At 52.2% G+C, this 21,799-nt stretch overlaps 34 non-coding genes across 34 annotated transcripts; 22 read left to right on the forward strand and 12 right to left on the reverse strand.

Moving 5' to 3' along the window:
• Positions 1–529: 529 nt before the first annotated feature.
• Positions 530–602, reverse strand: Trnar-acg. The gene has a single exon. It is a non-coding gene; the product is annotated as a tRNA-Arg (tRNA).
• Positions 603–1,047: 445 nt separating this feature from the next.
• On the forward strand, positions 1,048–1,139 carry Trnai-uau. Its single transcript is given in 2 exon segments — positions 1,048–1,085; positions 1,104–1,139. It is a non-coding gene; the product is annotated as a tRNA-Ile (tRNA).
• Positions 1,140–1,250: 111 nt separating this feature from the next.
• Trnad-guc lies at positions 1,251–1,322 on the forward strand. Its single transcript has one exon. It is a non-coding gene; the product is annotated as a tRNA-Asp (tRNA).
• A 568-nt stretch (positions 1,323–1,890) lies between these two features.
• Positions 1,891–1,963, reverse strand: Trnar-acg. Its single transcript has one exon. It is a non-coding gene; the product is annotated as a tRNA-Arg (tRNA).
• Positions 1,964–2,408: 445 nt separating this feature from the next.
• Positions 2,409–2,500, forward strand: Trnai-uau. The gene is given in 2 exon segments: positions 2,409–2,446; positions 2,465–2,500. It is a non-coding gene; the product is annotated as a tRNA-Ile (tRNA).
• Positions 2,501–2,611: 111 nt separating this feature from the next.
• On the forward strand, positions 2,612–2,683 carry Trnad-guc. Its single transcript has one exon. It is a non-coding gene; the product is annotated as a tRNA-Asp (tRNA).
• Positions 2,684–3,251: 568 nt separating this feature from the next.
• Trnar-acg lies at positions 3,252–3,324 on the reverse strand. The gene has a single exon. It is a non-coding gene; the product is annotated as a tRNA-Arg (tRNA).
• Positions 3,325–3,769: 445 nt separating this feature from the next.
• On the forward strand, positions 3,770–3,861 carry Trnai-uau. The gene is given in 2 exon segments: positions 3,770–3,807; positions 3,826–3,861. It is a non-coding gene; the product is annotated as a tRNA-Ile (tRNA).
• A 111-nt stretch (positions 3,862–3,972) lies between these two features.
• Positions 3,973–4,044, forward strand: Trnad-guc. Its single transcript has one exon. It is a non-coding gene; the product is annotated as a tRNA-Asp (tRNA).
• Positions 4,045–10,451: 6,407 nt separating this feature from the next.
• Trnar-acg lies at positions 10,452–10,524 on the reverse strand. The gene has a single exon. It is a non-coding gene; the product is annotated as a tRNA-Arg (tRNA).
• A 445-nt stretch (positions 10,525–10,969) lies between these two features.
• Positions 10,970–11,061, forward strand: Trnai-uau. The gene is given in 2 exon segments: positions 10,970–11,007; positions 11,026–11,061. It is a non-coding gene; the product is annotated as a tRNA-Ile (tRNA).
• Positions 11,062–11,172: 111 nt separating this feature from the next.
• Trnad-guc lies at positions 11,173–11,244 on the forward strand. The gene has a single exon. It is a non-coding gene; the product is annotated as a tRNA-Asp (tRNA).
• Positions 11,245–11,823: 579 nt separating this feature from the next.
• Trnar-acg lies at positions 11,824–11,896 on the reverse strand. The gene has a single exon. It is a non-coding gene; the product is annotated as a tRNA-Arg (tRNA).
• A 445-nt stretch (positions 11,897–12,341) lies between these two features.
• Positions 12,342–12,433, forward strand: Trnai-uau. The gene is given in 2 exon segments: positions 12,342–12,379; positions 12,398–12,433. It is a non-coding gene; the product is annotated as a tRNA-Ile (tRNA).
• A 111-nt stretch (positions 12,434–12,544) lies between these two features.
• Trnad-guc lies at positions 12,545–12,616 on the forward strand. The gene has a single exon. It is a non-coding gene; the product is annotated as a tRNA-Asp (tRNA).
• A 579-nt stretch (positions 12,617–13,195) lies between these two features.
• On the reverse strand, positions 13,196–13,268 carry Trnar-acg. The gene has a single exon. It is a non-coding gene; the product is annotated as a tRNA-Arg (tRNA).
• Positions 13,269–13,713: 445 nt separating this feature from the next.
• Positions 13,714–13,805, forward strand: Trnai-uau. Its single transcript is given in 2 exon segments — positions 13,714–13,751; positions 13,770–13,805. It is a non-coding gene; the product is annotated as a tRNA-Ile (tRNA).
• A 111-nt stretch (positions 13,806–13,916) lies between these two features.
• Positions 13,917–13,988, forward strand: Trnad-guc. Its single transcript has one exon. It is a non-coding gene; the product is annotated as a tRNA-Asp (tRNA).
• Positions 13,989–14,567: 579 nt separating this feature from the next.
• On the reverse strand, positions 14,568–14,640 carry Trnar-acg. The gene has a single exon. It is a non-coding gene; the product is annotated as a tRNA-Arg (tRNA).
• Positions 14,641–15,085: 445 nt separating this feature from the next.
• On the forward strand, positions 15,086–15,177 carry Trnai-uau. Its single transcript is given in 2 exon segments — positions 15,086–15,123; positions 15,142–15,177. It is a non-coding gene; the product is annotated as a tRNA-Ile (tRNA).
• A 111-nt stretch (positions 15,178–15,288) lies between these two features.
• Positions 15,289–15,360, forward strand: Trnad-guc. The gene has a single exon. It is a non-coding gene; the product is annotated as a tRNA-Asp (tRNA).
• Positions 15,361–15,939: 579 nt separating this feature from the next.
• On the reverse strand, positions 15,940–16,012 carry Trnar-acg. The gene has a single exon. It is a non-coding gene; the product is annotated as a tRNA-Arg (tRNA).
• A 445-nt stretch (positions 16,013–16,457) lies between these two features.
• On the forward strand, positions 16,458–16,549 carry Trnai-uau. Its single transcript is given in 2 exon segments — positions 16,458–16,495; positions 16,514–16,549. It is a non-coding gene; the product is annotated as a tRNA-Ile (tRNA).
• A 111-nt stretch (positions 16,550–16,660) lies between these two features.
• Trnad-guc lies at positions 16,661–16,732 on the forward strand. Its single transcript has one exon. It is a non-coding gene; the product is annotated as a tRNA-Asp (tRNA).
• Positions 16,733–17,311: 579 nt separating this feature from the next.
• On the reverse strand, positions 17,312–17,384 carry Trnar-acg. The gene has a single exon. It is a non-coding gene; the product is annotated as a tRNA-Arg (tRNA).
• A 445-nt stretch (positions 17,385–17,829) lies between these two features.
• On the forward strand, positions 17,830–17,921 carry Trnai-uau. Its single transcript is given in 2 exon segments — positions 17,830–17,867; positions 17,886–17,921. It is a non-coding gene; the product is annotated as a tRNA-Ile (tRNA).
• Positions 17,922–18,032: 111 nt separating this feature from the next.
• Positions 18,033–18,104, forward strand: Trnad-guc. The gene has a single exon. It is a non-coding gene; the product is annotated as a tRNA-Asp (tRNA).
• Positions 18,105–18,683: 579 nt separating this feature from the next.
• On the reverse strand, positions 18,684–18,756 carry Trnar-acg. Its single transcript has one exon. It is a non-coding gene; the product is annotated as a tRNA-Arg (tRNA).
• A 445-nt stretch (positions 18,757–19,201) lies between these two features.
• Trnai-uau lies at positions 19,202–19,293 on the forward strand. Its single transcript is given in 2 exon segments — positions 19,202–19,239; positions 19,258–19,293. It is a non-coding gene; the product is annotated as a tRNA-Ile (tRNA).
• A 111-nt stretch (positions 19,294–19,404) lies between these two features.
• Positions 19,405–19,476, forward strand: Trnad-guc. Its single transcript has one exon. It is a non-coding gene; the product is annotated as a tRNA-Asp (tRNA).
• Positions 19,477–20,044: 568 nt separating this feature from the next.
• On the reverse strand, positions 20,045–20,117 carry Trnar-acg. The gene has a single exon. It is a non-coding gene; the product is annotated as a tRNA-Arg (tRNA).
• A 446-nt stretch (positions 20,118–20,563) lies between these two features.
• On the forward strand, positions 20,564–20,655 carry Trnai-uau. Its single transcript is given in 2 exon segments — positions 20,564–20,601; positions 20,620–20,655. It is a non-coding gene; the product is annotated as a tRNA-Ile (tRNA).
• A 111-nt stretch (positions 20,656–20,766) lies between these two features.
• Positions 20,767–20,838, forward strand: Trnad-guc. Its single transcript has one exon. It is a non-coding gene; the product is annotated as a tRNA-Asp (tRNA).
• A 579-nt stretch (positions 20,839–21,417) lies between these two features.
• Trnar-acg lies at positions 21,418–21,490 on the reverse strand. The gene has a single exon. It is a non-coding gene; the product is annotated as a tRNA-Arg (tRNA).
• Positions 21,491–21,799: the final 309 nt, after the last annotated feature.

Raw genomic sequence — 21,799 nt, forward strand, 5'->3', positions numbered from 1 at the left:
AAAAAGCATTACCGTTGTGATCAAGGAATGTAATTGCTAAAAAATCGTAAGAAAGTCTGCGTCTTAGGAAGTGTTTCTCGTATTCTGCACACGACGTCGTCGTTTCACAACTCACAGGGTTTGCCGTCGACGCTGAATCAGCGCACCCCAGGATTAATGATCGAGCTCGAAGCACCCAAGAAAAAGAATAATTTTAGCAGAGCGTGGTTTCGATCCACGGACCTCTGGGTTATGGGCCCAGCACGCTTCCACTGCGCCACTCTGCTGTGCGGACAGATGCGCGCTCTTCGGTGCGTGACATGGGACACTTGGAAAAGCGTTGTCTGCGTCGCCTACCGTTTAATTAACTGCGTAGCATCTGCCAGCTTGACTTGTCTCGACTTTGCTCGACTGACGCTTGCACGAAGCGATATTTACCGCGATCGTCTCGAGATGCAGCTGCGAGATGCTCAGGATTAACATTGCACTCCACGAAGGTGGAGACATTCGAATGCACTGCCTAGCTACGCGCCCGCAACTAACGAAATGCCGACCCTGCCAGGATTCGAACCTGGAATCTTCTGATCCGTAGTCAGACGCGTTATCCGTTGCGCCACAGGGCCACTGTTCGCGTTTTCTGCTACGAGGCGGGTGCACATCGCAAAGCAACGTGTTCTCCGTGGCTCGACAATTGCATGTCATCCACTGACAACGGCGGCGCGGCCACTCTGGTCTTCGGCACTCTGCAGGGAGCTGCCACCAAGGAAGGCATCTCTCCTCCTGCTGCTCGGCCACGGAGCGCCTGCACAGCTTAGAGCTTGCCACAGATCTGCCGTCGCTGATGGACAGGTAGCGGAATGCAAGGCGCCCGTTTTTTTGCATTTTTTCGGTGATGACAAGCGGTTGACATGCTTGTAAGTGTAGCATATAAAACAAGAATCGTATGAAGCATTCGTAGACAGGTGCTAACGTCGCAGTATGGCCGCAGGTGACGGTCGTATGACGGGTCTGTAGCCACAACAGGTTGGCATCAAAGTGAATACCGCTAACTGTAAGCACTGTGCTGTAGCCCCAGTGGCGCAATTGGTTAGCGCACGGTACTTATAAGGCAGTAGCCGTGAGCAATGCCGGGGTTGTGAGTTCGAGCCTCACCTGGGGCATACTTTCATTTCGTAGCAGCTGACTATGGAAGCATCGGGACGCTAGGTTTGAGATGTATCGCGTACATGAGAACCATAAATGTGCGTGCACTGTAGACAAGGACTGCGTGTTCCTCGGTAGTATAGTGGTTAGTATCCCCGCCTGTCACGCGGGAGACCGGGGTTCGATTCCCCGCCGGGGAGATGCGATTTTTATATCGCGAAGGTTGCGCGTGTGGCCCGAAAAAGCATTACCGTTGTGATCAAGGAATGTAATTGCTAAAAAATCGTAAGAAAGTCTGCGTCTTAGGAAGTGTTTCTCGTATTCTGCACACGACGTCGTCGTTTCACAACTCACAGGGTTTGCCGTCGACGCTGAATCAGCGCACCCCAGGATTAATGATCGAGCTCGAAGCACCCAAGAAAAAGAATAATTTTAGCAGAGCGTGGTTTCGATCCACGGACCTCTGGGTTATGGGCCCAGCACGCTTCCACTGCGCCACTCTGCTGTGCGGACAGATGCGCGCTCTTCGGTGCGTGACATGGGACACTTGGAAAAGCGTTGTCTGCGTCGCCTACCGTTTAATTAACTGCGTAGCATCTGCCAGCTTGACTTGTCTCGACTTTGCTCGACTGACGCTTGCACGAAGCGATATTTACCGCGATCGTCTCGAGATGCAGCTGCGAGATGCTCAGGATTAACATTGCACTCCACGAAGGTGGAGACATTCGAATGCACTGCCTAGCTACGCGCCCGCAACTAACGAAATGCCGACCCTGCCAGGATTCGAACCTGGAATCTTCTGATCCGTAGTCAGACGCGTTATCCGTTGCGCCACAGGGCCACTGTTCGCGTTTTCTGCTACGAGGCGGGTGCACATCGCAAAGCAACGTGTTCTCCGTGGCTCGACAATTGCATGTCATCCACTGACAACGGCGGCGCGGCCACTCTGGTCTTCGGCACTCTGCAGGGAGCTGCCACCAAGGAAGGCATCTCTCCTCCTGCTGCTCGGCCACGGAGCGCCTGCACAGCTTAGAGCTTGCCACAGATCTGCCGTCGCTGATGGACAGGTAGCGGAATGCAAGGCGCCCGTTTTTTTGCATTTTTTCGGTGATGACAAGCGGTTGACATGCTTGTAAGTGTAGCATATAAAACAAGAATCGTATGAAGCATTCGTAGACAGGTGCTAACGTCGCAGTATGGCCGCAGGTGACGGTCGTATGACGGGTCTGTAGCCACAACAGGTTGGCATCAAAGTGAATACCGCTAACTGTAAGCACTGTGCTGTAGCCCCAGTGGCGCAATTGGTTAGCGCACGGTACTTATAAGGCAGTAGCCGTGAGCAATGCCGGGGTTGTGAGTTCGAGCCTCACCTGGGGCATACTTTCATTTCGTAGCAGCTGACTATGGAAGCATCGGGACGCTAGGTTTGAGATGTATCGCGTACATGAGAACCATAAATGTGCGTGCACTGTAGACAAGGACTGCGTGTTCCTCGGTAGTATAGTGGTTAGTATCCCCGCCTGTCACGCGGGAGACCGGGGTTCGATTCCCCGCCGGGGAGATGCGATTTTTATATCGCGAAGGTTGCGCGTGTGGCCCGAAAAAGCATTACCGTTGTGATCAAGGAATGTAATTGCTAAAAAATCGTAAGAAAGTCTGCGTCTTAGGAAGTGTTTCTCGTATTCTGCACACGACGTCGTCGTTTCACAACTCACAGGGTTTGCCGTCGACGCTGAATCAGCGCACCCCAGGATTAATGATCGAGCTCGAAGCACCCAAGAAAAAGAATAATTTTAGCAGAGCGTGGTTTCGATCCACGGACCTCTGGGTTATGGGCCCAGCACGCTTCCACTGCGCCACTCTGCTGTGCGGACAGATGCGCGCTCTTCGGTGCGTGACATGGGACACTTGGAAAAGCGTTGTCTGCGTCGCCTACCGTTTAATTAACTGCGTAGCATCTGCCAGCTTGACTTGTCTCGACTTTGCTCGACTGACGCTTGCACGAAGCGATATTTACCGCGATCGTCTCGAGATGCAGCTGCGAGATGCTCAGGATTAACATTGCACTCCACGAAGGTGGAGACATTCGAATGCACTGCCTAGCTACGCGCCCGCAACTAACGAAATGCCGACCCTGCCAGGATTCGAACCTGGAATCTTCTGATCCGTAGTCAGACGCGTTATCCGTTGCGCCACAGGGCCACTGTTCGCGTTTTCTGCTACGAGGCGGGTGCACATCGCAAAGCAACGTGTTCTCCGTGGCTCGACAATTGCATGTCATCCACTGACAACGGCGGCGCGGCCACTCTGGTCTTCGGCACTCTGCAGGGAGCTGCCACCAAGGAAGGCATCTCTCCTCCTGCTGCTCGGCCACGGAGCGCCTGCACAGCTTAGAGCTTGCCACAGATCTGCCGTCGCTGATGGACAGGTAGCGGAATGCAAGGCGCCCGTTTTTTTGCATTTTTTCGGTGATGACAAGCGGTTGACATGCTTGTAAGTGTAGCATATAAAACAAGAATCGTATGAAGCATTCGTAGACAGGTGCTAACGTCGCAGTATGGCCGCAGGTGACGGTCGTATGACGGGTCTGTAGCCACAACAGGTTGGCATCAAAGTGAATACCGCTAACTGTAAGCACTGTGCTGTAGCCCCAGTGGCGCAATTGGTTAGCGCACGGTACTTATAAGGCAGTAGCCGTGAGCAATGCCGGGGTTGTGAGTTCGAGCCTCACCTGGGGCATACTTTCATTTCGTAGCAGCTGACTATGGAAGCATCGGGACGCTAGGTTTGAGATGTATCGCGTACATGAGAACCATAAATGTGCGTGCACTGTAGACAAGGACTGCGTGTTCCTCGGTAGTATAGTGGTTAGTATCCCCGCCTGTCACGCGGGAGACCGGGGTTCGATTCCCCGCCGGGGAGATGCGATTTTTATATCGCGAAGGTTGCGCGTGTGGCCCGAAAAAGCATTACCGTTGTGATCAAGGAATGTAATTGCTAAAAAATCGTAAGAAAGTCTGCGTCTTAGGAAGTGTTTCTCGTATTCTGCACACGACGTCGTCGTTTCACAACTCACAGGGTTTGCCGTCGACGCTGAATCAGCGCACCCCAGGATTAATGATCGAGCTCGAAGCACCCAAGAAAAAGAATAATTTTAGCAGAGCGTGGTTTCGATCCACGGACCTCTGGGTTATGGGCCCAGCACGCTTCCACTGCGCCACTCTGCTGTGCGGACAGATGCGCGCTCTTCGGTGCGTGACATGGGACACTTGGAAAAGCGTTGTCTGCGTCGCCTACCGTTTAATTAACTGCGTAGCATCTGCCAGCTTGACTTGTCTCGACTTTGCTCGACTGACGCTACGCTGACGCTTGCACGAAGCGATATTTACCGCGATCGTCTCGAGATGCAGCTGCGAGATGCTCAGGATTAACATTGCACTCCACGAAGGTGGAGACATTCGAATGCACTGCCTCAGTTCCGCTTTAGACGCCGTGCAGTGTGGACGTGCCTAGTCTTCCGCTCCGCCGTAGCGTTACGTATAGTGGATTATCGTTTTTGTTACGTGTTGTGTTGCAACTTCTGAGAGTATTTCTCCGTCGTTGTTTCGTACCTTGTGTTACTTTCTGTCCTTATTTCAGTGTTTTTTGTGTAGCGGTTTCGACCGCATATTTTGAAAATGTCGTCCCAGGTTATTCCTCGTCAGGCTACAGTTAGTTTTGCTTTTGACAAGTCAACCCGCCATGTGCAACCTAGTTCTCTTGAGATTCATGATTGGTTGGTAGATACCTTTGGTGTTCATTCGGATCAGGTGCACACTGCTTATTTTGATACCGAACTGTATGTTTTCTTTGTTAAGTTTATGGACCCACTTCAGGTTGATAAAATTCTTTCTAAATATGGTCATCAAGTTCTCTTTCGGCATCGGGATGATTCTGTAAGTACCGTGCTGCTTTCCAATGCTTCCATCACGTATACCAATGTTCGTGTTTACAATCTTCCACCGGAGGTGGATAATGTCTATCTTAAGGAGGGTCTACAGAAGTATGGTGATGTAAAGAGCATTCGCCTTGAACGCTGGTCAAGCCAACATCGCCTGCAATGTTACAGTGGTATTCGTTCAGTCGAAATGCACGTTAAGCAGAATATTCCATCTCACCTGCAGATCGGTGGATATCGTGTCCATGTAACATATAGTGGTCAGGTTGGCACCTGTTTTTTGTGCAATGAAAGTGGTCACGTGCGTACCGACTGTCCGCGGAGAGTTTTTGTTTTAAAAAATTCTCTCGAACAGCGTCGCAAGTTAACGGTCGCTGACCTCGTTGCAGGTGGTTCTGCTCTTGGTGTAGCACAGTCCAGTGGTAGTAGCGCCCCGCCACAGGTTTTGCGCACCCCTGATACAGAATTTCCTCCTTTGCGTGCTAAATCTGATGTTGTTCCGTCTGTCCCTCAGGTGGGTGTGCCACTTTTGAATAATAAGAGGCGTCGCCCACAAGATGGAAATAGTACGGATGAGGATCTCCCTGAGATGCCCCAGTCCGAGCGACCGGCATCCTCCGAGCCACTGTGTACTGTAGCTGCTCCCTGCCCTCCTGAGGTAGCGGTTCCGGTGGCGGCTGCTGGCGCCCCTCCGGCCTCCGACGCAGCTTCTCTCGAGTCGGGTCGTCGGTCGGGCCTGTTGGCGCCGTCTTCCGAACCGACTTCGATGTCACAACAAGTGGAGCCGCGACAACTTCCTGCTTCGCTGCCCCATACCTCTGCCAGCGGAGCTGCTCCGCTTCTTTCCACCTCTGCGGCCTCGGACCTTCCTGCTCACGTTTCGCCTCCGTGCAGTCCATGTTTGCCGGAAGCTAGTGCAGGTGTTGACCATTCCGTTTTGTCGGATGTTTCCCCCGTGACCCCGGATCCCGCATGTGGACCGGCGCGGGTGGTGTCGGATACAGAACTTGACCCTCCTACGTCACCGGCGGCTGAAGTTTCCTTGCCCGTCAGCCGACGCAAGTTACGCGTTCAGCCGAACGTTAATGCTGTTCGCAAAAAACCGAAACGTAAGGGATCCGCGGAACGGGGTAGCAGTCCCCCTCCCTCGGATGCCTCCGTCACCCCTGCTATGGACTGTGACGCTGGTGCGTCGGTGTAGGTGATTTGTTTTCTCGCTTTTCTCTCTATGGTTCAAGCATACACCTTTCTTACCTTAAATGTTAACCGTATTGAGTCCGACGTTCGCATTGCCTCTTTGCGGCAGTTTATTTACGACGCCTGTGCGGACGTAGTGTTTTTGCAGGAAGTGTTGTTTTCTGATCTCTCTCTACCTGGATTTCAAACTGTTTTTAATGTCGCGCCGGAATATTCAACAGGAACTGCTCTTTTCTTTCGAGAGGGCATTCCTATTACTGACATTGAATTCCTTGACTCTGGCCGTGGGATTGGTTGTCGTCTTTTTTGATCTCCGCCTCGTTGTTTTGTATGCCCCCTCTGGTTCGGGTCACACTGTGGCTCGATCGCGCTTTTATAAAGAAGAGCTTATTTATCTTTTGCGCCAGAGTCCTCGGAGTCTCCTGCTCGGAGGCGATTTTAATTGTGTTTTACGCCCTGCAGACCAGTCCCCCAATTTTAATTATTGCCGTGATTTACATGACTTAGTTCGTACGATGCATCTGCGTGATGTTTGGGAACACAAATATCCAACCCTGGTGAAATATACGTTTTTTACCGCGTCCTCATGCAGTAGACTCGACAGATTCTATTTATCTGATTTTTTATGTGATAAAATTCTTTCTGTCGATGTTATTCCTACTAGTTTTTCTGACCATTGTGCTTTTACTGCAACTGTAAATCTTAGTCGCCAACCTGCAAAACTTTATCGTTCCCAGTGGATGTTAAATGTTTCCCACCTTGCCGACAGTGCTATGGATGATGTTATAAGTGGCGTGTGGGAGCGATGTCTTCGCTCTGTCCCGCGATACCCCTCCTTGCTGGTTTGGTGGACTGCGTTTGCCAAGCCCAAGATTCGTCAGACTTTGATTTTCTACTGTGCTGCTAGGACGCGTGATTTTAAGAACACGTATGAATATTACTACTCTGTCCTGCGTGAACTATATGACGCGGCGGGTACCTCTCCGCTGCGGATCCATGATGTTCGTCGTATTAAAGCCAAGCTCTTGAGCCTTAAACGACGACAGATGGATGGTCTGCGAGTTAAGTCGAAACCTCACTCTCTTGTTGAAGGTGAACTGACATCCTTGTACCACCTGCTACGGCATCAGACTCGTCGTCGTCGCTCCTTCATCTCTTCTCTTACGGTGGATGATGGGCGACAGCTTAGTGCACAGGAGGAAATGGTTCGTGCTCTTCATCAGTATTACACTAGTCTCTATTCTGCCGATGATTCTGGTGAGTCTCTTTCGGATGATGTCTTTGGGGATCTAACTGCGACGATCGCGCCTGACGCGAACGGCGAATTTCTCCGGGAGTTCCAGGTAGATGATGTTTTCGATTTTATTGCTCGCTCTCCGTCCAGTAAATCGCCGGGTCCAGACGGCCTGCCTAAAGAATTTTATCTCCGTTTTTGGCCTCTTTTGGGTGGCATTTTTACGCAGATTTTAAATGAGATTGTCAGAGGGATGGATGTGCCTGCCGATTTTAAAGTAGGGAAAATTGTTTTAATTCCGAAGTCCTCTGGTCGTTTATCTGCTGCCAATCTTCGTCCGCTCACATTGCTGAATTTTGACTATAAGACAGCTGCTAGAGCGCTCAATAGCCGGCTGTCTTCTCTGCTTCGGGGTGTGATTGGTGCACATCAATGTTGTTTTCATGATAGATCTATTCTGACACCAGTAGCCGAATATCGGGATGTTGTCTCGGTTGCGGCGGTTACAAACGTACATTGTGCCTTTGCCTTCCTTGATTTTTATAAGGCTTTTGATCACGTCAGTCATGTGTTTTTAGATCGTGTTTTAGGTACAATAGGTTTTAACGCTTCATCACGTGGTGTTCTTGGCAATTTGTATAGGGGAATAACAGCTCGGGTGTCAGTCAATGGGCAGCTGACGCCGCCCATTGCTATCCGCCGCGGAGTGCCTCAGGGTAGTCCGCTCTCTATGTCTTTATTCGTATTGTCCCTGGAACCGCTGCTTCGGACTATTGCTCTCAAGCTTCAGGGTATGTCCCTCTCTGGTGGGAAGCTCTCGGTTAAGGCATATGCGGATGATGTCGTTGTTCTCCTCCGTCAACGAGATGATATCCCGTTGTTGAAAGGGGCAGTTGATGCATACTGTCGTGTCTCTGGAGCGCGTCTCAATCAGGGTAAATGTAAGTTCCTTGATATTCGAGGATTTCGCGATGCTGACGTCCCTTGGGCCACTTTTGTCGATCGCCATACGTCCTTGGGGATTATCATTGATCGGTGTCCTCTAAAAATGGCGGCTCTCAATTGGAAATCTGTCACCGAGAAGATACAGGGGGCTCTGATGGTCCATGAGCAGCGCTCTGCTACCATTTTGCAAAAAGTCAGAATTTTAGACACCTACGTCCTATGTAAAGCTTATTATGTTGCTCAGCTGTTCCCACTTCCCATGATGGTGGCGAAAAGGTTGCGCCAATTGTCTAGCAGGTTTATATGGAAGGGCCATCTATTCAAGTTACGTTACGAGGTAATGACGAAACCGCGTCTCTCCGGAGGCTTGGGCCTCTCTGACATTACTCGCAAGGCGTCTGCTTTGTACGTCCGCCGAACGACTCTAATTGTTACGCAAGAAGTGACTTCAATTACATCCAGGCTTTTTACTGTTGTGCGTCCGGCGAGCCTTGCTCCACCTGTCGATGTCGGACGCCTAAATTTTAAGTTGAAACACATTCGGGAATTTTACATTGCGGTGAGTTACCTCGGTGACGTCTTCTTGCGGCGACCGGTGCCAACGACCAAGAGCTTGATTGCCCGTTGGGAGGGGCTGGCCAGTCCCAATCCAATAGAACTGGCGTCTCCATCCGTGTCCTGGAGGAACGTCTGGAAGAACGTTAGTCTGCCGATCCACTCTATGGCCGTGGCGTCCACGTGGTATAGGGTAATAAATAATTTGGTTCCCACCAACGTACGACTGCACCGTTTTGGTCTTTCTGACACGGACACCTGTACTCGGTGTGGTCTCCTGGATACCCTTGAACATCGATTCACCTGCTGTGGGCACCTTGCTAATTGGCGTTGGCTCAGGAAACAACTTGCTTTTGTCACTAGGTCTGCTGAAGCCGCTTATACTATTGACATCATCGTCCGGCCCGATTCTTCCTTTTTTCCGCGGACGAAGCTCCATACCGTCATGTGGTTGATTGGCCATTTCGTACATTTTGTCAACAGTTGTCATGAAGAGGATGGACACCTAGCGTTTCGGCAGTACATGCTTACTGCTTACTGGCAGCGCTTGCGATTGCCAGGCCTCCGAGATGATTTTGCCAATATGCTTAGCCTGACATTTGAAAGAGAGGGTGTTGGCTAAGGTCACCTGTGTGAGCCATTTTCTTTTATACTGTTTCTGAATTTGCCGCCTTTATGTATGTTTCTTCTCTACACCAGGACTGAAGTTTTCGTTTTTTAACCTTTATTTCAGTAAGCAGTCTACATTATATAGTCATGTTTTAGGATTTTAATTTCAGTACTGCACTTCTTTTGAAAAAAAAAAAAAAAAAAAAAGTAGTATAGTGGTTAGTATCCCCGCCTGTCACGCGGGAGACCGGGGTTCGATTCCCCGCCGGGGAGATGCGATTTTTATATCGCGAAGGTTGCGCGTGTGGCCCGAAAAAGCATTACCGTTGTGATCAAGGAATGTAATTGCTAAAAAATCGTAAGAAAGTCTGCGTCTTAGGAAGTGTTTCTCGTATTCTGCACACGACGTCGTCGTTTCACAACTCACAGGGTTTGCCGTCGACGCTGAATCAGCGCACCCCAGGATTAATGATCGAGCTCGAAGCACCCAAGAAAAAGAATAATTTTAGCAGAGCGTGGTTTCGATCCACGGACCTCTGGGTTATGGGCCCAGCACGCTTCCACTGCGCCACTCTGCTGTGCGGACAGATGCGCGCTCTTCGGTGCGTGACATGGGACACTTGGAAAAGCGTTGTCTGCGTCGCCTACCGTTTAATTAACTGCGTAGCATCTGCCAGCTTGACTTGTCTCGACTTTGCTCGACTGACGCTACGCTGACGCTTGCACGAAGCGATATTTACCGCGATCGTCTCGAGATGCAGCTGCGAGATGCTCAGGATTAACATTGCACTCCACGAAGGTGGAGACATTCGAATGCACTGCCTAGCTACGCGCCCGCAACTAACGAAATGCCGACCCTGCCAGGATTCGAACCTGGAATCTTCTGATCCGTAGTCAGACGCGTTATCCGTTGCGCCACAGGGCCACTGTTCGCGTTTTCTGCTACGAGGCGGGTGCACATCGCAAAGCAACGTGTTCTCCGTGGCTCGACAATTGCATGTCATCCACTGACAACGGCGGCGCGGCCACTCTGGTCTTCGGCACTCTGCAGGGAGCTGCCACCAAGGAAGGCATCTCTCCTCCTGCTGCTCGGCCACGGAGCGCCTGCACAGCTTAGAGCTTGCCACAGATCTGCCGTCGCTGATGGACAGGTAGCGGAATGCAAGGCGCCCGTTTTTTTGCATTTTTTCGGTGATGACAAGCGGTTGACATGCTTGTAAGTGTAGCATATAAAACAAGAATCGTATGAAGCATTCGTAGACAGGTGCTAACGTCGCAGTATGGCCGCAGGTGACGGTCGTATGACGGGTCTGTAGCCACAACAGGTTGGCATCAAAGTGAATACCGCTAACTGTAAGCACTGTGCTGTAGCCCCAGTGGCGCAATTGGTTAGCGCACGGTACTTATAAGGCAGTAGCCGTGAGCAATGCCGGGGTTGTGAGTTCGAGCCTCACCTGGGGCATACTTTCATTTCGTAGCAGCTGACTATGGAAGCATCGGGACGCTAGGTTTGAGATGTATCGCGTACATGAGAACCATAAATGTGCGTGCACTGTAGACAAGGACTGCGTGTTCCTCGGTAGTATAGTGGTTAGTATCCCCGCCTGTCACGCGGGAGACCGGGGTTCGATTCCCCGCCGGGGAGATGCGATTTTTATATCGCGAAGGTTGCGCGTGTGGCCCGAAAAAGCATTACCGTTGTGATCAAGGAATGTAATTGCTAAAAAATCGTAAGAAAGTCTGCGTCTTAGGAAGTGTTTCTCGTATTCTGCACACGACGTCGTCGTTTCACAACTCACAGGGTTTGCCGTCGACGCTGAATCAGCGCACCCCAGGATTAATGATCGAGCTCGAAGCACCCAAGAAAAAGAATAATTTTAGCAGAGCGTGGTTTCGATCCACGGACCTCTGGGTTATGGGCCCAGCACGCTTCCACTGCGCCACTCTGCTGTGCGGACAGATGCGCGCTCTTCGGTGCGTGACATGGGACACTTGGAAAAGCGTTGTCTGCGTCGCCTACCGTTTAATTAACTGCGTAGCATCTGCCAGCTTGACTTGTCTCGACTTTGCTCGACTGACGCTACGCTGACGCTTGCACGAAGCGATATTTACCGCGATCGTCTCGAGATGCAGCTGCGAGATGCTCAGGATTAACATTGCACTCCACGAAGGTGGAGACATTCGAATGCACTGCCTAGCTACGCGCCCGCAACTAACGAAATGCCGACCCTGCCAGGATTCGAACCTGGAATCTTCTGATCCGTAGTCAGACGCGTTATCCGTTGCGCCACAGGGCCACTGTTCGCGTTTTCTGCTACGAGGCGGGTGCACATCGCAAAGCAACGTGTTCTCCGTGGCTCGACAATTGCATGTCATCCACTGACAACGGCGGCGCGGCCACTCTGGTCTTCGGCACTCTGCAGGGAGCTGCCACCAAGGAAGGCATCTCTCCTCCTGCTGCTCGGCCACGGAGCGCCTGCACAGCTTAGAGCTTGCCACAGATCTGCCGTCGCTGATGGACAGGTAGCGGAATGCAAGGCGCCCGTTTTTTTGCATTTTTTCGGTGATGACAAGCGGTTGACATGCTTGTAAGTGTAGCATATAAAACAAGAATCGTATGAAGCATTCGTAGACAGGTGCTAACGTCGCAGTATGGCCGCAGGTGACGGTCGTATGACGGGTCTGTAGCCACAACAGGTTGGCATCAAAGTGAATACCGCTAACTGTAAGCACTGTGCTGTAGCCCCAGTGGCGCAATTGGTTAGCGCACGGTACTTATAAGGCAGTAGCCGTGAGCAATGCCGGGGTTGTGAGTTCGAGCCTCACCTGGGGCATACTTTCATTTCGTAGCAGCTGACTATGGAAGCATCGGGACGCTAGGTTTGAGATGTATCGCGTACATGAGAACCATAAATGTGCGTGCACTGTAGACAAGGACTGCGTGTTCCTCGGTAGTATAGTGGTTAGTATCCCCGCCTGTCACGCGGGAGACCGGGGTTCGATTCCCCGCCGGGGAGATGCGATTTTTATATCGCGAAGGTTGCGCGTGTGGCCCGAAAAAGCATTACCGTTGTGATCAAGGAATGTAATTGCTAAAAAATCGTAAGAAAGTCTGCGTCTTAGGAAGTGTTTCTCGTATTCTGCACACGACGTCGTCGTTTCACAACTCACAGGGTTTGCCGTCGACGCTGAATCAGCGCACCCCAGGATTAATGATCGAGCTCGAAGCACCCAAGAAAAAGAATAATTTTAGCAGAGCGTGGTTTCGATCCACGGACCTCTGGGTTATGGGCCCAGCACGCTTCCACTGCGCCACTCTGCTGTGCGGACAGATGCGCGCTCTTCGGTGCGTGACATGGGACACTTGGAAAAGCGTTGTCTGCGTCGCCTACCGTTTAATTAACTGCGTAGCATCTGCCAGCTTGACTTGTCTCGACTTTGCTCGACTGACGCTACGCTGACGCTTGCACGAAGCGATATTTACCGCGATCGTCTCGAGATGCAGCTGCGAGATGCTCAGGATTAACATTGCACTCCACGAAGGTGGAGACATTCGAATGCACTGCCTAGCTACGCGCCCGCAACTAACGAAATGCCGACCCTGCCAGGATTCGAACCTGGAATCTTCTGATCCGTAGTCAGACGCGTTATCCGTTGCGCCACAGGGCCACTGTTCGCGTTTTCTGCTACGAGGCGGGTGCACATCGCAAAGCAACGTGTTCTCCGTGGCTCGACAATTGCATGTCATCCACTGACAACGGCGGCGCGGCCACTCTGGTCTTCGGCACTCTGCAGGGAGCTGCCACCAAGGAAGGCATCTCTCCTCCTGCTGCTCGGCCACGGAGCGCCTGCACAGCTTAGAGCTTGCCACAGATCTGCCGTCGCTGATGGACAGGTAGCGGAATGCAAGGCGCCCGTTTTTTTGCATTTTTTCGGTGATGACAAGCGGTTGACATGCTTGTAAGTGTAGCATATAAAACAAGAATCGTATGAAGCATTCGTAGACAGGTGCTAACGTCGCAGTATGGCCGCAGGTGACGGTCGTATGACGGGTCTGTAGCCACAACAGGTTGGCATCAAAGTGAATACCGCTAACTGTAAGCACTGTGCTGTAGCCCCAGTGGCGCAATTGGTTAGCGCACGGTACTTATAAGGCAGTAGCCGTGAGCAATGCCGGGGTTGTGAGTTCGAGCCTCACCTGGGGCATACTTTCATTTCGTAGCAGCTGACTATGGAAGCATCGGGACGCTAGGTTTGAGATGTATCGCGTACATGAGAACCATAAATGTGCGTGCACTGTAGACAAGGACTGCGTGTTCCTCGGTAGTATAGTGGTTAGTATCCCCGCCTGTCACGCGGGAGACCGGGGTTCGATTCCCCGCCGGGGAGATGCGATTTTTATATCGCGAAGGTTGCGCGTGTGGCCCGAAAAAGCATTACCGTTGTGATCAAGGAATGTAATTGCTAAAAAATCGTAAGAAAGTCTGCGTCTTAGGAAGTGTTTCTCGTATTCTGCACACGACGTCGTCGTTTCACAACTCACAGGGTTTGCCGTCGACGCTGAATCAGCGCACCCCAGGATTAATGATCGAGCTCGAAGCACCCAAGAAAAAGAATAATTTTAGCAGAGCGTGGTTTCGATCCACGGACCTCTGGGTTATGGGCCCAGCACGCTTCCACTGCGCCACTCTGCTGTGCGGACAGATGCGCGCTCTTCGGTGCGTGACATGGGACACTTGGAAAAGCGTTGTCTGCGTCGCCTACCGTTTAATTAACTGCGTAGCATCTGCCAGCTTGACTTGTCTCGACTTTGCTCGACTGACGCTACGCTGACGCTTGCACGAAGCGATATTTACCGCGATCGTCTCGAGATGCAGCTGCGAGATGCTCAGGATTAACATTGCACTCCACGAAGGTGGAGACATTCGAATGCACTGCCTAGCTACGCGCCCGCAACTAACGAAATGCCGACCCTGCCAGGATTCGAACCTGGAATCTTCTGATCCGTAGTCAGACGCGTTATCCGTTGCGCCACAGGGCCACTGTTCGCGTTTTCTGCTACGAGGCGGGTGCACATCGCAAAGCAACGTGTTCTCCGTGGCTCGACAATTGCATGTCATCCACTGACAACGGCGGCGCGGCCACTCTGGTCTTCGGCACTCTGCAGGGAGCTGCCACCAAGGAAGGCATCTCTCCTCCTGCTGCTCGGCCACGGAGCGCCTGCACAGCTTAGAGCTTGCCACAGATCTGCCGTCGCTGATGGACAGGTAGCGGAATGCAAGGCGCCCGTTTTTTTGCATTTTTTCGGTGATGACAAGCGGTTGACATGCTTGTAAGTGTAGCATATAAAACAAGAATCGTATGAAGCATTCGTAGACAGGTGCTAACGTCGCAGTATGGCCGCAGGTGACGGTCGTATGACGGGTCTGTAGCCACAACAGGTTGGCATCAAAGTGAATACCGCTAACTGTAAGCACTGTGCTGTAGCCCCAGTGGCGCAATTGGTTAGCGCACGGTACTTATAAGGCAGTAGCCGTGAGCAATGCCGGGGTTGTGAGTTCGAGCCTCACCTGGGGCATACTTTCATTTCGTAGCAGCTGACTATGGAAGCATCGGGACGCTAGGTTTGAGATGTATCGCGTACATGAGAACCATAAATGTGCGTGCACTGTAGACAAGGACTGCGTGTTCCTCGGTAGTATAGTGGTTAGTATCCCCGCCTGTCACGCGGGAGACCCGGGTTCGATTCCCCGCCGGGGAGATGCGATTTTTATATCGCGAAGGTTGCGCGTGTGGCCCGAAAAAGCATTACCGTTGTGATCAAGGAATGTAATTGCTAAAAAATCGTAAGAAAGTCTGCGTCTTAGGAAGTGTTTCTCGTATTCTGCACACGACGTCGTCGTTTCACAACTCACAGGGTTTGCCGTCGACGCTGAATCAGCGCACCCCAGGATTAATGATCGAGCTCGAAGCACCCAAGAAAAAGAATAATTTTAGCAGAGCGTGGTTTCGATCCACGGACCTCTGGGTTATGGGCCCAGCACGCTTCCACTGCGCCACTCTGCTGTGCGGACAGATGCGCGCTCTTCGGTGCGTGACATGGGACACTTGGAAAAGCGTTGTCTGCGTCGCCTACCGTTTAATTAACTGCGTAGCATCTGCCAGCTTGACTTGTCTCGACTTTGCTCGACTGACGCTACGCTGACGCTTGCACGAAGCGATATTTACCGCGATCGTCTCGAGATGCAGCTGCGAGATGCTCAGGATTAACATTGCACTCCACGAAGGTGGAGACATTCGAATGCACTGCCTAGCTACGCGCCCGCAACTAACGAAATGCCGACCCTGCCAGGATTCGAACCTGGAATCTTCTGATCCGTAGTCAGACGCGTTATCCGTTGCGCCACAGGGCCACTGTTCGCGTTTTCTGCTACGAGGCGGGTGCACATCGCAAAGCAACGTGTTCTCCGTGGCTCGACAATTGCATGTCATCCACTGACAACGGCGGCGCGGCCACTCTGGTCTTCGGCACTCTGCAGGGAGCTGCCACCAAGGAAGGCATCTCTCCTCCTGCTGCTCGGCCACGGAGCGCCTGCACAGCTTAGAGCTTGCCACAGATCTGCCGTCGCTGATGGACAGGTAGCGGAATGCAAGGCGCCCGTTTTTTTGCATTTTTTCGGTGATGACAAGCGGTTGACATGCTTGTAAGTGTAGCATATAAAACAAGAATCGTATGAAGCATTCGTAGACAGGTGCTAACGTCGCAGTATGGCCGCAGGTGACGGTCGTATGACGGGTCTGTAGCCACAACAGGTTGGCATCAAAGTGAATACCGCTAACTGTAAGCACTGTGCTGTAGCCCCAGTGGCGCAATTGGTTAGCGCACGGTACTTATAAGGCAGTAGCCGTGAGCAATGCCGGGGTTGTGAGTTCGAGCCTCACCTGGGGCATACTTTCATTTCGTAGCAGCTGACTATGGAAGCATCGGGACGCTAGGTTTGAGATGTATCGCGTACATGAGAACCATAAATGTGCGTGCACTGTAGACAAGGACTGCGTGTTCCTCGGTAGTATAGTGGTTAGTATCCCCGCCTGTCACGCGGGAGACCCGGGTTCGATTCCCCGCCGGGGAGATGCGATTTTTATATCGCGAAGGTTGCGCGTGTGGCCCGAAAAAGCATTACCGTTGTGATCAAGGAATGTAATTGCTAAAAAATCGTAAGAAAGTCTGCGTCTTAGGAAGTGTTTCTCGTATTCTGCACACGACGTCGTCGTTTCACAACTCACAGGGTTTGCCGTCGACGCTGAATCAGCGCACCCCAGGATTAATGATCGAGCTCGAAGCACCCAAGAAAAAGAATAATTTTAGCAGAGCGTGGTTTCGATCCACGGACCTCTGGGTTATGGGCCCAGCACGCTTCCACTGCGCCACTCTGCTGTGCGGACAGATGCGCGCTCTTCGGTGCGTGACATGGGACACTTGGAAAAGCGTTGTCTGCGTCGCCTACCGTTTAATTAACTGCGTAGCATCTGCCAGCTTGACTTGTCTCGACTTTGCTCGACTGACGCTACGCTGACGCTTGCACGAAGCGATATTTACCGCGATCGTCTCGAGATGCAGCTGCGAGATGCTCAGGATTAACATTGCACTCCACGAAGGTGGAGACATTCGAATGCACTGCCTAGCTACGCGCCCGCAACTAACGAAATGCCGACCCTGCCAGGATTCGAACCTGGAATCTTCTGATCCGTAGTCAGACGCGTTATCCGTTGCGCCACAGGGCCACTGTTCGCGTTTTCTGCTACGAGGCGGGTGCACATCGCAAAGCAACGTGTTCTCCGTGGCTCGACAATTGCATGTCATCCACTGACAACGGCGGCGCGGCCACTCTGGTCTTCGGCACTCTGCAGGGAGCTGCCACCAAGGAAGGCATCTCTCCTCCTGCTGCTCGGCCACGGAGCGCCTGCACAGCTTAGAGCTTGCCACAGATCTGCCGTCGCTGATGGACAGGTAGCGGAATGCAAGGCGCCCGTTTTTTTGCATTTTTTCGGTGATGACAAGCGGTTGACATGCTTGTAAGTGTAGCATATAAAACAAGAATCGTATGAAGCATTCGTAGACAGGTGCTAACGTCGCAGTATGGCCGCAGGTGACGGTCGTATGACGGGTCTGTAGCCACAACAGGTTGGCATCAAAGTGAATACCGCTAACTGTAAGCACTGTGCTGTAGCCCCAGTGGCGCAATTGGTTAGCGCACGGTACTTATAAGGCAGTAGCCGTGAGCAATGCCGGGGTTGTGAGTTCGAGCCTCACCTGGGGCATACTTTCATTTCGTAGCAGCTGACTATGGAAGCATCGGGACGCTAGGTTTGAGATGTATCGCGTACATGAGAACCATAAATGTGCGTGCACTGTAGACAAGGACTGCGTGTTCCTCGGTAGTATAGTGGTTAGTATCCCCGCCTGTCACGCGGGAGACCCGGGTTCGATTCCCCGCCGGGGAGATGCGATTTTTATATCGCGAAGGTTGCGCGTGTGGCCCGAAAAAGCATTACCGTTGTGATCAAGGAATGTAATTGCTAAAAAATCGTAAGAAAGTCTGCGTCTTAGGAAGTGTTTCTCGTATTCTGCACACGACGTCGTCGTTTCACAACTCACAGGGTTTGCCGTCGACGCTGAATCAGCGCACCCCAGGATTAATGATCGAGCTCGAAGCACCCAAGAAAAAGAATAATTTTAGCAGAGCGTGGTTTCGATCCACGGACCTCTGGGTTATGGGCCCAGCACGCTTCCACTGCGCCACTCTGCTGTGCGGACAGATGCGCGCTCTTCGGTGCGTGACATGGGACACTTGGAAAAGCGTTGTCTGCGTCGCCTACCGTTTAATTAACTGCGTAGCATCTGCCAGCTTGACTTGTCTCGACTTTGCTCGACTGACGCTACGCTGACGCTTGCACGAAGCGATATTTACCGCGATCGTCTCGAGATGCAGCTGCGAGATGCTCAGGATTAACATTGCACTCCACGAAGGTGGAGACATTCGAATGCACTGCCTAGCTACGCGCCCGCAACTAACGAAATGCCGACCCTGCCAGGATTCGAACCTGGAATCTTCTGATCCGTAGTCAGACGCGTTATCCGTTGCGCCACAGGGCCACTGTTCGCGTTTTCTGCTACGAGGCGGGTGCACATCGCAAAGCAACGTGTTCTCCGTGGCTCGACAATTGCATGTCATCCACTGACAACGGCGGCGCGGCCACTCTGGTCTTCGGCACTCTGCAGGGAGCTGCCACCAAGGAAGGCATCTCTCCTCCTGCTGCTCGGCCACGGAGCGCCTGCACAGCTTAGAGCTTGCCACAGATCTGCCGTCGCTGATGGACAGGTAGCGGAATGCAAGGCGCCCGTTTTTTTGCATTTTTTCGGTGATGACAAGCGGTTGACATGCTTGTAAGTGTAGCATATAAAACAAGAATCGTATGAAGCATTCGTAGACAGGTGCTAACGTCGCAGTATGGCCGCAGGTGACGGTCGTATGACGGGTCTGTAGCCACAACAGGTTGGCATCAAAGTGAATACCGCTAACTGTAAGCACTGTGCTGTAGCCCCAGTGGCGCAATTGGTTAGCGCACGGTACTTATAAGGCAGTAGCCGTGAGCAATGCCGGGGTTGTGAGTTCGAGCCTCACCTGGGGCATACTTTCATTTCGTAGCAGCTGACTATGGAAGCATCGGGACGCTAGGTTTGAGATGTATCGCGTACATGAGAACCATAAATGTGCGTGCACTGTAGACAAGGACTGCGTGTTCCTCGGTAGTATAGTGGTTAGTATCCCCGCCTGTCACGCGGGAGACCGGGGTTCGATTCCCCGCCGGGGAGATGCGATTTTTATATCGCGAAGGTTGCGCGTGTGGCCCGAAAAAGCATTACCGTTGTGATCAAGGAATGTAATTGCTAAAAAATCGTAAGAAAGTCTGCGTCTTAGGAAGTGTTTCTCGTATTCTGCACACGACGTCGTCGTTTCACAACTCACAGGGTTTGCCGTCGACGCTGAATCAGCGCACCCCAGGATTAATGATCGAGCTCGAAGCACCCAAGAAAAAGAATAATTTTAGCAGAGCGTGGTTTCGATCCACGGACCTCTGGGTTATGGGCCCAGCACGCTTCCACTGCGCCACTCTGCTGTGCGGACAGATGCGCGCTCTTCGGTGCGTGACATGGGACACTTGGAAAAGCGTTGTCTGCGTCGCCTACCGTTTAATTAACTGCGTAGCATCTGCCAGCTTGACTTGTCTCGACTTTGCTCGACTGACGCTTGCACGAAGCGATATTTACCGCGATCGTCTCGAGATGCAGCTGCGAGATGCTCAGGATTAACATTGCACTCCACGAAGGTGGAGACATTCGAATGCACTGCCTAGCTACGCGCCCGCAACTAACGAAATGCCGACCCTGCCAGGATTCGAACCTGGAATCTTCTGATCCGTAGTCAGACGCGTTATCCGTTGCGCCACAGGGCCACTGTTCGCGTTTTCTGCTACGAGGCGGGTGCACATCGCAAAGCAACGTGTTCTCCGTGGCTCGACAATTGCATGTCATCCACTGACAACGGCGGCGCGGCCACTCTGGTCTTCGGCACTCTGCAGGGAGCTGCCACCAAGGAAGGCATCTCTCCTCCTGCTGCTCGGCCACGGAGCGCCTGCACAGCTTAGAGCTTGCCACAGATCTGCCGTCGCTGATGGACAGGTAGCGGAATGCAAGGCGCCCGTTTTTTTGCATTTTTTTCGGTGACGACAAGCGGTTGACATGCTTGTAAGTGTAGCATATAAAACAAGAATCGTATGAAGCATTCGTAGACAGGTGCTAACGTCGCAGTATGGCCGCAGGTGACGGTCGTATGACGGGTCTGTAGCCACAACAGGTTGGCATCAAAGTGAATACCGCTAACTGTAAGCACTGTGCTGTAGCCCCAGTGGCGCAATTGGTTAGCGCACGGTACTTATAAGGCAGTAGCCGTGAGCAATGCCGGGGTTGTGAGTTCGAGCCTCACCTGGGGCATACTTTCATTTCGTAGCAGCTGACTATGGAAGCATCGGGACGCTAGGTTTGAGATGTATCGCGTACATGAGAACCATAAATGTGCGTGCACTGTAGACAAGGACTGCGTGTTCCTCGGTAGTATAGTGGTTAGTATCCCCGCCTGTCACGCGGGAGACCGGGGTTCGATTCCCCGCCGGGGAGATGCGATTTTTATATCGCGAAGGTTGCGCGTGTGGCCCGAAAAAGCATTACCGTTGTGATCAAGGAATGTAATTGCTAAAAAATCGTAAGAAAGTCTGCGTCTTAGGAAGTGTTTCTCGTATTCTGCACACGACGTCGTCGTTTCACAACTCACAGGGTTTGCCGTCGACGCTGAATCAGCGCACCCCAGGATTAATGATCGAGCTCGAAGCACCCAAGAAAAAGAATAATTTTAGCAGAGCGTGGTTTCGATCCACGGACCTCTGGGTTATGGGCCCAGCACGCTTCCATTGCGCCACTCTGCTGTGCGGACAGATGCGCGCTCTTCGGTGCGTGACATGGGACACTTGGAAAAGCGTTGTCTGCGTCGCCTACCGTTTAATTAACTGCGTAGCATCTGCCAGCTTGACTTGTCTCGACTTTGCTCGACTGACGCTACGCTGACGCTTGCACGAAGCGATATTTACCGCGATCGTCTCGAGATGCAGCTGCGAGATGCTCAGGATTAACATTGCACTCCACGAAGGTGGAGACATTCGAATGCACTGCCTAGCTACGCGCCCGCAACTAACGAAATGCCGACCCTGCCAGGATTCGAACCTGGAATCTTCTGATCCGTAGTCAGACGCGTTATCCGTTGCGCCACAGGGCCACTGTTCGCGTTTTCTGCTACGAGGCGGGTGCACATCGCAAAGCAACGTGTTCTCCGTGGCTCGACAATTGCATGTCATCCACTGACAACGGCGGCGCGGCCACTCTGGTCTTCGGCACTCTGCAGGGAGCTGCCACCAAGGAAGGCATCTCTCCTCCTGCTGCTCGGCCACGGAGCGCCTGCACAGCTTAGAGCTTGCCACAGATCTGCCGTCGCTGATGGACAGGTAGCGGAATGCAAGGCGCCCGTTTTTTTGCATTTTTTCGGTGATGACAAGCGGTTGACATGCTTGTAAGTGTAGCATATAAA

Source organism: Schistocerca piceifrons, unplaced genomic scaffold (genome assembly GCF_021461385.2).
Source record: "Schistocerca piceifrons isolate TAMUIC-IGC-003096 unplaced genomic scaffold, iqSchPice1.1 HiC_scaffold_1684, whole genome shotgun sequence".
Classification (NCBI taxonomy): domain Eukaryota; kingdom Metazoa; phylum Arthropoda; class Insecta; order Orthoptera; family Acrididae; genus Schistocerca; species Schistocerca piceifrons.